This window comes from Rattus rattus, chromosome 2 (assembly GCF_011064425.1).
Source record: "Rattus rattus isolate New Zealand chromosome 2, Rrattus_CSIRO_v1, whole genome shotgun sequence".
NCBI classification, from domain to species: Eukaryota; Metazoa; Chordata; class Mammalia; order Rodentia; family Muridae; genus Rattus; species Rattus rattus.
Genome location: NC_046155.1, coordinates 219,611,159 through 219,621,518, shown reverse-complemented (window position 1 = coordinate 219,621,518; position 10,360 = coordinate 219,611,159). Strand labels below are relative to the sequence as shown.

The 10,360-nt window shown below is 38.2% G+C and overlaps 1 non-coding gene across 1 annotated transcript; it reads right to left on the bottom strand.

Moving 5' to 3' along the window:
* Positions 1-5,330: 5,330 nt before the first annotated feature.
* Positions 5,331-5,403, bottom strand: Trnak-cuu. The gene has a single exon. It is a non-coding gene; the product is annotated as a tRNA-Lys (tRNA).
* Positions 5,404-10,360: the final 4,957 nt, after the last annotated feature.

Genomic DNA, 10,360 nt, shown 5'->3' with positions numbered 1-10,360 from the left:
AGTCTCAGTCAGCAAAGCCTCTCACCTGCTCTGCTTCATCCCATATCACACTGCCAAAGGCCTCTCTCTGAGCCATCAGCAATCTCTCTACCTACCTAGTTCCCAAGGCAGGTTTCCATGCCAGAAACACACATCCCAACTCTGTGGCGGCCCAGACCAGCCGCTACACAATTTCTTACACTTAAATTGCTACATAAAAGAATATACAACACAATAACCTTTGACCCAATTGATAAGATATAATTGCCCACCTAAACATACAAAGCCAAATACACATCCATCCCTTAAAAACACTCGTAACAACCTGTGAAGGTACAGCGTGGAATCTTAACGTCGCCTGCCATATTGTCCTGCCACTGCTTCTCTCTCTTTCCCTCCTGTCTCTTTCTCCTTTCTGTTTCAGTCTCCTCCTCTTCCTTCAAACTTTTCTCCCACCCATCCTTCCTTCTCCTCCAATGACAGGCCTCCTTCTATCTTGTACCTGCCTTACCTGTGACATCATCCCACAGTTCACCACTTGCCAGCTTTTGTACCCCTCTAGACCTAAATTTGCTTTTTAAAGTAGTTTCTTTCTTCCTTTTCTAATTTTTTTATTTATTTACCTTTATTTCACATGCATTGGTGTTTCACCTGCATGCATGTCTATGTGTAAGTATTAGATCTTGGAGTTTTGGACAGTTGTGTGTTGCCATGTGAGTACTGGGATTTGAACATGGGTCTGATGGAAGATCAGTCAGTGCCCTTAACTACTGAGCCATCTTTCCAGCCATATATATATACATATATATATATATAATTTTATTAATGTATATATATATACTTTATTTTATTATATTGTTTTCTATGTAACAAAATAAAAGATATGGCTTGCAATATATGACAAAAAAGTGAAGTTCAGATTTCATGACTATAAATAAAGTTTTGCATGCAGATGCAGCCATGGTCCTTTGTATTTACTTTGGGTATGGTGGCTGCTCTCCTGATGGCATGCAGAACTATATATATATATATATATATATATATATATATATATATATATATATATATGTATGTATATATATGGTTAGAAGCAAGTGTACACTAAGAAGGTACATACAATCTGGAGATCTAGGAAAGCAAGGGTTGAGAACCAGAGTTGTAAGTTACTTGACTCTTGGGCCAAGCACCAATGCCCAGCTCAAAGAGTCAGGCAGATGATTAAAGACTCCCTCCTCTTCACTGCTCTATCTAACCCCTCAGCAAATTGCACTATGCCCACCCATAAACGAGAGGACAATGTGCTTTACTGAGTTCACAAACTACTAAAATCTAAGCCCATCCAGAGTCACCTTCAAAGACGCACTCAAAAATAATATTTAGCCAAATATCTCAGAATCCCATGGTCTTGTCAAGTTGACACCTAAAGGTCACCAACTTCATACTTATGATAATAGATACAGGGTCACTGACAGCTGCTGTCAGTCACTGGAAGATGGTGGAGTCATTAGATGATACCTTTTGCTTGATGTTAGCTTTTTTTTTTCACATATATAAAAAGACACATAAGACAAAAAAAGAGCAAAGCTGATTCCATCCATAGCTCACCACTTATGAACCAATGTTAGCACATTAATAATATTATGAAATTTATCTATCTTGTTTTTCAACTCTTAAGATCCTTATACAAATGTACATAAACATATGCCTACATGGTAGAATGGAAAAGAATTAGTCTTTGCAAGCAGAAAGGTATTAACTTGAATCCTGGCCTTTGATGAACTAAGCGACTGTCAAATTACTTAACTTTTGGGAACCTCATTTCTTTGCTCTGTTGTATGGAACTGCTCCATCAAGCCATTGAGAAGCAAAATGAGATCTCTAAGATAATATGTAGAAAAATGCCTTGCACAGTTGGAGCTCGGGTTTTTATGTTTACTATCATGTTAATCACTAAGAAAAGATTTTTTTCTGAGCCATTTTGCCCATTTTAATGAGGTAACAATATGACATTCAGTAATGGTATTTGCCCTGCCTACTGTTATATTCTCTATAAGGTTGTTTCCCACAATCACAAATTCTTAAGAACTGTTGTAGTGACTCTGACCTTTCTTGATATCAGATCCAGTGCAGCATAGGAATAACTGGCTGACTCCAAACTCCCACATGTGTGTATCTGTTCTTCTTTCCTTCTTGGGACATTCATTCTGTCTTCCTCATCTGAGCGACATTTCCTTAAGCACGTGGTTCAGCATTGTAAGACATATGATTTAAAAATACATTGTATCACCTCTTCTGCTCATATTTCTGGCCCAAGAGGAACCTGTCTGAAGTCCTCTGGACACAGGAACTTAGGAGCAGACTGGGACAGAATCCTTCCTGTTTCTGCCTGCACCCAAAGCTAAAAGCAAGTCTCCAGGAGTGCTGACACACCCGAGAGGTAAGACAACCACTTCTGCTCTGAGGGGACCCTCCTGGAGCCCTCATGACACAGGAACCCAAGAACACTCTGGGACAGGATACTTCCAGTTTCTGCCTGAGCCCCAGAGCTGATCCAGTCCCATAGTTCTCTGTACCCAGATCCCTCTGGGAGAAAGTTGGTCTCCAGGAGTGCTGACACACAGGCTTAAGGAGGGTCAAGCCACTGTCAGAGACAGTAAGAGCAGCTAACAGAGACAACCAGACCTAAGCAACAGAAAACAAAACTACTCGACGTGATCAGAGTTCAGTTCTTCCATCAAAGAAAATAATCTATGTCCAAACACACTGGAAAATCAAGATTTGAATTTAACGATCACATCTCATGATGATTATAGAGGACTTTAAGAAGGTCATAAATAATGCCCTTAGAGAAATACAGGACAACACAGGTAAACAAGTAAAAGTCCTTAAAGAGGAAACACAAAAATCCCTTAAAAAATTACAGGAAAACACAACCAAACAGGTGATCCAGGATCTAAATCTGTAGAAACAATAAAGAAACCACAGAGGGAGACAACACTGGAAATAGAAAACCTAGGAAAGGGATCAGGAGTCATAGATGCAAGCATCACCAACAGAATACAAGAGATAGAAGAGAGAATCTCAGGGACAGAAGATGCCATAGAAAATAATGATACAACCATTAAAAAAATGTAAAAGGCAAAAAAGCTCCTAACACAAAACATCCAGGAAATCCAGAACACAATGAGAATAGATGGAAAAACCAAGATATTCCATGACAAAACTAAATTTACACAATATCTTTCCACAAATCCAAACCTAAAAAGGATAATAGATGGAAAACTCCAACACAAGGGGAAAATTATACCATAGAAGCAGCAAGAAAGTAATTTTCTTGCAACAAACCCAAAAGAAGAGAGTCACACAAACATAATTCCACCTGTAACAACAAAAATAACAAGAAGCAACAATCACTATTCCTCAATATCTCTTAACATCAGTGGACTCAACTCACCAATAAAAAGACATAGATTGTCAGACTGGATATGTAAAGAGGACCCAGTATTTTGCTGCATACAGGAAACACACCTCCAAGACAAAGACAGCCACTACCTCAGAGTAAAAGGCTAGAAAATAACTTTCCAAGCAAATGGCATGAAGACACAAACTGTAGTTGCCATTCCAATATCGAATAAAATTGATGTTCAACCAAAAGTCTTCAAAAAAGATAAGAAAGGACACTTGATATTCTTCCAAGGAAAAATCCACCAAGATGAACTCTCACTCCTAAATATCTATGCTTCAGATACAAAGGCACCTAGATTCATAAAAGAAACTTTACAAAAGCTCAAAACACACATTGTGCCTTACACAATAATAGTGTGAGACTTCAACAGCCCACTCTCAGCAATCAACAGATCATAACTAAACAGAAATACATTCAAAGTAACAGCAGTTATGAACCAAACGGATTTAAAATAATATCTACAGAGCATTTCATGCTAAAACAAAAGAATATACCTTCTTTTCAACACCTCATGGGACCATATAATTGGAAACAAAACAGGCCTCATCAGATACAAGAAGATGAAGATAATCCCATGCATCCTGTCAGATCATGACAGACTAAGGCTGGTCTTCAATAACAACAAGAACAACAGAAAGACCAAATACACACGGAATCTGAACAATGTTCTACTCAATGATAATTTGGTCAAGGATTAAATAAAGAGAAATTAAAGACATACCCAAACTTATGGGACACAACAAAAGCAGTGCTAAAAGGAAAACTAATAGCTCTGAGTGCCTCCTAAGTGGAATTGGAGTGAGCATACACTAGTGGTTTGATAGAACACCAAAAGGATCTAGAACAAAAAGAAGCAAATACACTCAAGAGGAGTAAATGGCAGTAAACAATCAGTCCCATAACTCCTAAAGAAATAGAAGCAGTTATTAAAAGTCTCCCAATCAAAAACCCAGGACCAGATGGATTTAACTCAGAATTCTATCAGACCTTCATAGAAGACCTAATGCCAATATTGTCCAAAAGATTCCACAAAATAGAAACAGAAGCAACACTATCCAATATGTTCTATGAAGCCACAATTACACTTATACCTAAACCACACAAAGACCCAACAAAGAAAGAGGACTTCAGACCAATTTCCCTTATTAATATTGATACAAAAATACTCAATAAAATTCACGCAAACCTAATCCAAGAACACATGAAAATGGTCATCCATCATGATCAAGTAGGCTTCATCCCAGGGATGTAGGAATATTTCAATATGCAGAAATCCATCAATGTAATCAACTATATAAACAAACTCAAAGAAAACAACCATATGATCATCTCATTAGATGCTGAGAAAGTATTTGGTAAAATTCAGTACCCCTTCATGGTAAAAGTCCTGGGAAGGTCGGGAAAGTAAGGTTCATACCTAAACATAGTAAAGGTAATATACAGCAAACTAGTAGCCAACATCAAATTAAATGGAGAGAAACTTGAAGCAATCCCACTAAAATCAGAGACTAGACAAGGCTGCCCACTCTCTCCCTACCTATTTAATGTAGTATTTAAAATCCTAGCCAGAGCAATTAGACAACAAAAGGATGTCAAAGGGTTATAAATTGAAAAGGAAGAAGTCAAAATATCAGTATTTGCAGATGATATAATAGTATATTTATGTGACCCCAAAAGTTCCACCAGAGAACTACTAAGCCTAAGAAACAACTTCAGCAAAGTAGATGTGTATAAAATTGACTCAAACAAATCAGTGGCCTTCATCTACTCAAAGGATAAACAGGCTGAGAAAGAAATTAGGGAAATGATGCCCTTCACAATAATCCTTTATAGTGATAAATTATGCTGTAATGATATAAGACTGAATTGTTATCAAAAACCACTTGGCCCAACCTGGGGCTTGAACCCATGACCCTGAGATTAAGAGTCTCATGCTCTACTGACTGAGCTAGCCGGGCACACCACAATAGGCCTAAATAATATCAAATATCACAGTGTGACTCTAACCAAGCAAGTAAAAGATCTGTATTACAAGAACTTCAAGTCTCTGAAGAAAGAAATTGAAAAAGATGAAGGAAAGACCTCCCATGCTCATGGATTGTCAGGATGAATGGTGTAAAAATGCCCACCTTGTGAAAAGCAATATCCAGATTCAATGCAATCCCCATCAAAATTCCAACTCAATTCTCCATATGGTTAGTAAGAACAATTTGCAAATTCATTTGGAATCACAAAAACCCAGGACAGCGAAAATTATCCTCAACAATAAAAGAACTCGTGAGCGAACCACCATCCCTGACCTCAAGCAGTATTACAGAGCAATAGTGATAAAAATTGTATGGCATTGGTACAGAGACAGGCAAGTAAATCAATGGAAAAGAATTGAAGACCCAGAAATGAACCCACACACCTATGCTCACATAATCTTTGATAAAGGAGCTAAAATTATCTAGTGGAAAAAAGGTAGCATTTTTAACAACTGGTGCTGGCTCAACTGGAGATCAGCATGTAGTATGCAAATTGATCCATTCGTATTGCCCTGTACAAAGCTCAAGTCCTAGTTGATCAAGGACCTCCACATAAAACCAGACACACTCAAACTAATAGAAGAAAAAGTGGGGAAGAGTCTTGAACATATGGGCACTTGGGAAAATTTCCTGAACAAAACACCAATGACTTATGCTCTAAGATCAAAAATCAACAAATGGGACTTATTAAAATTGCAAAGTTTATGTAAGGCGAAGGACACTGTCAATAGGACAAAATGGCAACCAACAGATTGGGAAAAGATCTTTACCAATCCTATATCTGATAGAGGGTTAATATCCAATATATACAAAGAACTCAAGAAGGCAGACTCCAGAGAAACACATAACCCTATTAAAAACTGGGTAGAGAGCTAAACAAAGAATTCTCAGCTGAGGAATATCAAATGGCTAAAAAGTACCTAAAGAAATGTTCAACATCCTCAATCATCAGGGAAATACAAATCAAAACAACCCTGAGATTCCATCTCACACCAGTCAGAATGATTCAAATAAAAAATTCAGGTGACAACAGATACTCCTCCAATTTTGGTGGGATTTGGGACTCTGGAAATCTGTCTGGAAGTTCCTCAGAAAATTGGACATAGTACTACATGAGCACCCAGCTACACCACTCCTGGGCATATACCCAAGAGATGCTCCAACATATAACAAGGACACATGCTCCACTATGTTCATAGCAGCCTTATTTATAATAGCCAGAAGCTGAAAAGAACCCAGATGTCCTGCAACAGAGGAATGGATACAGAAAATGTGGTACATCTACACAATGGAATACTACTCAGCTATCAAAAACAACGACTTCATGAAATTCATAGGCAAATGGATGGAACTAGAAAATATCGTCCTGAGTAAGCTAACCCAATCACAAAAAAAACAGACATCATATGTACTCACTGATAAGTGGATATTAGCCCAAAAGCTCAAATTACCGAGGATGCAATCCACAGACCACATGAAGCTCATGAAGAAGGCTGACCAATGTGTGAACACTTCAGTCCTTAGAAGGGGGAACAAAAATATTCATAGGAGGAGATATGGATACAAAATTCAGAGCAGAAACTGAAGGAATTTTTAGATATATTTCATTTAAATGTATTCATCTATTTCAAAATGCATGAAACAGTACAATATACCACATAACCAGAAAATTATCCTTTAGGCTGTCTTGTACAACAATGTAATGTTATCTTGAAGTGTTTTTTACTATTTCAATGTTGTAAAAATAGAAATAAAACATATTGGATCAATCAGAAACTGAAGGAATGGCCATTCAGAGCCTGTCCCACCTCGGGATCCAGCTCATATGTATATATATCAGCCAGAACATGTCAAATATAGAGGCAAATGCTAGAAGCAATCCAATGAACTAGAGAACAGGGTCCCCATTGGAGGTGTTAGACAAAGGATTGAAGAGGCTTGCAACCCCATAAGAACAACAGTACCAACCAACCAGAACTCCCAGGAATTAAACCACCATCCAAAGAGTACACATGGACAGACCCATGGCTCTCGTTGCATTCTTAGCCGAGAATGGTCTTGCTGGTACCAACGGGAGGAGAATCCCTTGGTCCTGCCAAGGCTGGATCCCCCAGTGTAGGGGAATGTCAGGGCAGGGAGGTTGGAAGGGGTGGGTGGGTGGAGGAACATTCTCATAGAAGAGGGGGAGAGAGTATGTGATAGGGGGTTTATGTATGGGAAACCGGGAAAGGGCATAACATTTGAAATGTAAATAATAAAATATCCAATTGAAAATAACTACATTGTATCTAAACTATACCCATATTATCAGAAATTTATATCTTTGAAACCAATTGCTAGTAGATCAAAGAAACCCAATACTGGTGCAACAGAAAACCCTTGTGAGTCATTGGGTTTTAACTGAGTCATTGGGAGACTGCATATTGGACTTCGTGGGTTGAAGGGAACTGTTACATTAGCACCACTGTGAACTAAGTGCTATATGCAGGTAGACTGAGACTAGTGTTCAGAATCATAAAAAGGGAAAACCTTCATTTGGGAATAAAACCTGTGTTGAGTAAGTCTTTACAATGTTCTAGTGGTTGTTGGTGATAATGGGGTTCCTGCAGAAGTTATTATATATTTAGGTGTGAATTCTAGGTTAAGAATCTCATTCATGCAACAGTCCCAGGAATCTGAAGGAGTGTACAGGTTGGAAGATCTGTATGCCAGCTTAATCTATACCAACTCAGGATACTTTTACTTCTTAGCAAACTAAAAGGATAACGAAGAACATTTGAAGACAAATTATGTTAGGCTAGGGTTCAAGCACCTTCTATTTGATATTACTGTGTATAAACAGCAGGTGGGCCAGTTTCTGCCCACGCTGACATCGGAAAAACCTGATGGCCTCACAGGTGGGCAGGACCTCTCAGTGTTAGGTTTGCCCTTTGATTTATGGCTTCATTCTTTTGAACGTTCTCTACTCAAAGTCTGCAGTGGCTTGTAGACTTTCAAATACTTTTCCTTTCATCTGACTATAGGAAAAATATCAGGGGAGTCTCTAATTGGCTGATGCAGGTCACTTTCTGATTTCCTGGACTGATTTGCAGGGGATGACTTGATCTGTGTCTGATCTCCCCAAGGTCACAATTGCTACCATTGCTGACCAGGTAGAGAAATTCCTATCTGGACTCCAAGCTCGGGAAAAGGAGGCTCAGTTGAAGAAGAGGAAGACAGAACGAAGGCCTCCAGAAAGAAAGGAGAACAGATACATACATGGGGAAGGTGTGAGTCAGCCAGTTATTCCTGTGCTGCACTGGATCTGATATCGAGGAAGGTCAGAGTCCATGCACACTGCGACACTTCTTAAAAATGTGTCATTGTGGGAAACAACCTTATAGATAATACAATGGTAGAAATGGCAAATGTCAAATATCCTTTTCATATATTAGTGCTCTATGCTGTTTTAACAATGTTTAAGATATAGTTAGAAGAATTACTTAATCACTGAGACATTCTCCTCATGTATGTACACACCTATTCCGATGTACTTTTGGGGACTGGAGAGATGGCACTGACGCTGAGTGCTTGCTGATTTGCCAAAGACCCTGAATTAGGTTTCTAGCCCATGTCAGACAGTTCACAGATACTTGCAACTACAGCTCTAGTAGATTTGAAGCCCTCCTGTAGCTTCTTCAGGTGCCTACACACATGTGACATTCAACACAGGCACATGTGCACGCCCATTGATAAAAATAAATCCTAAAAAAGTGGGTACTTAAAATAACTGAAAGGAAATAACATGAAAAATAATTTGTTCTCTACAGAGTTGTTCACTATTCAGACTGCCTGGTGTCTACCAACATATAAGGTAAGATGTTTATAAGTTCTGTTAATGAATGAAGTAGCAGACTTTAAATCAGCAGTTCTCAACCTGTGGGTCATGACCCCTTTTCGAGACAGTCATCTGAGACCATGCTGAATATCAGGCATTTATATGATGATTCATAACGGTAGCAAAATTACAGTTGGGAAACAGCAATAAAAGTAATTTTATGGTTGATGGTCGCCACAACACGAGGAACTGTATGAAGGCATTGAAGGGTCACAGCATTAGGAAGGTTGAGAAGCACTGCCTTAAATAAAGAGAAATCGATGGGTATGGTTATACATATCTATAATTCCAGCACTGGGAAGGTGGTGGTATTAGGATGGCCAGGAGTTCAATCTAGCCTCAGTTAAATGAAGCCCTGTCTTGACCGTAATAATGGATAACCAAGATTCTAAAATAACATGTCTTGTATATCACTGGGGTCAGAGAAATCTATAGTATCTAAAGTCACCATTGTTTGAGGACCTGCCTTTTGGTAAGTCAGACACAGCATAGCAGGATAACTGTAGATTTTGTGCTTCGGGCCAGGGTGGGACTCATCCCCTTAGGCAACTCTTCCCTCCGCTCTTCTTCATGAATGACGTTACCTCAATAGACAAGCATTTTTAACAAGACTCACTTCTTAAATGCTCAGAGACATGTTCCTCTATTTTCTTCAGTAACTCACTAATTTCTACTTAATATATTTCTATCTAATCCTCTTTATTTTTAGTTTCAATGCCTTAATTTTTCCTGCTTAGTGATTAATGCCTACTAATCCTTACTTTTTATCTATTTTTACACTTAAACTTTTTTATCTTCTGAGCTTAAGCATTTTATCTTATTCTTTAATCACCTATAGTTTTACAACTTTAATGATCCACACTTTTATCTTTTATTTTAAAACTCATTTGTTTAATCTTATTTTCAAACCCAACATTTTATTCTATTAGAATCTTAATTCTTTTATATGCACTTTTACTTTATTATTCTCTGCATTTTTCTCTAGGTTTATTTTACATTTTTTCTCTAGAG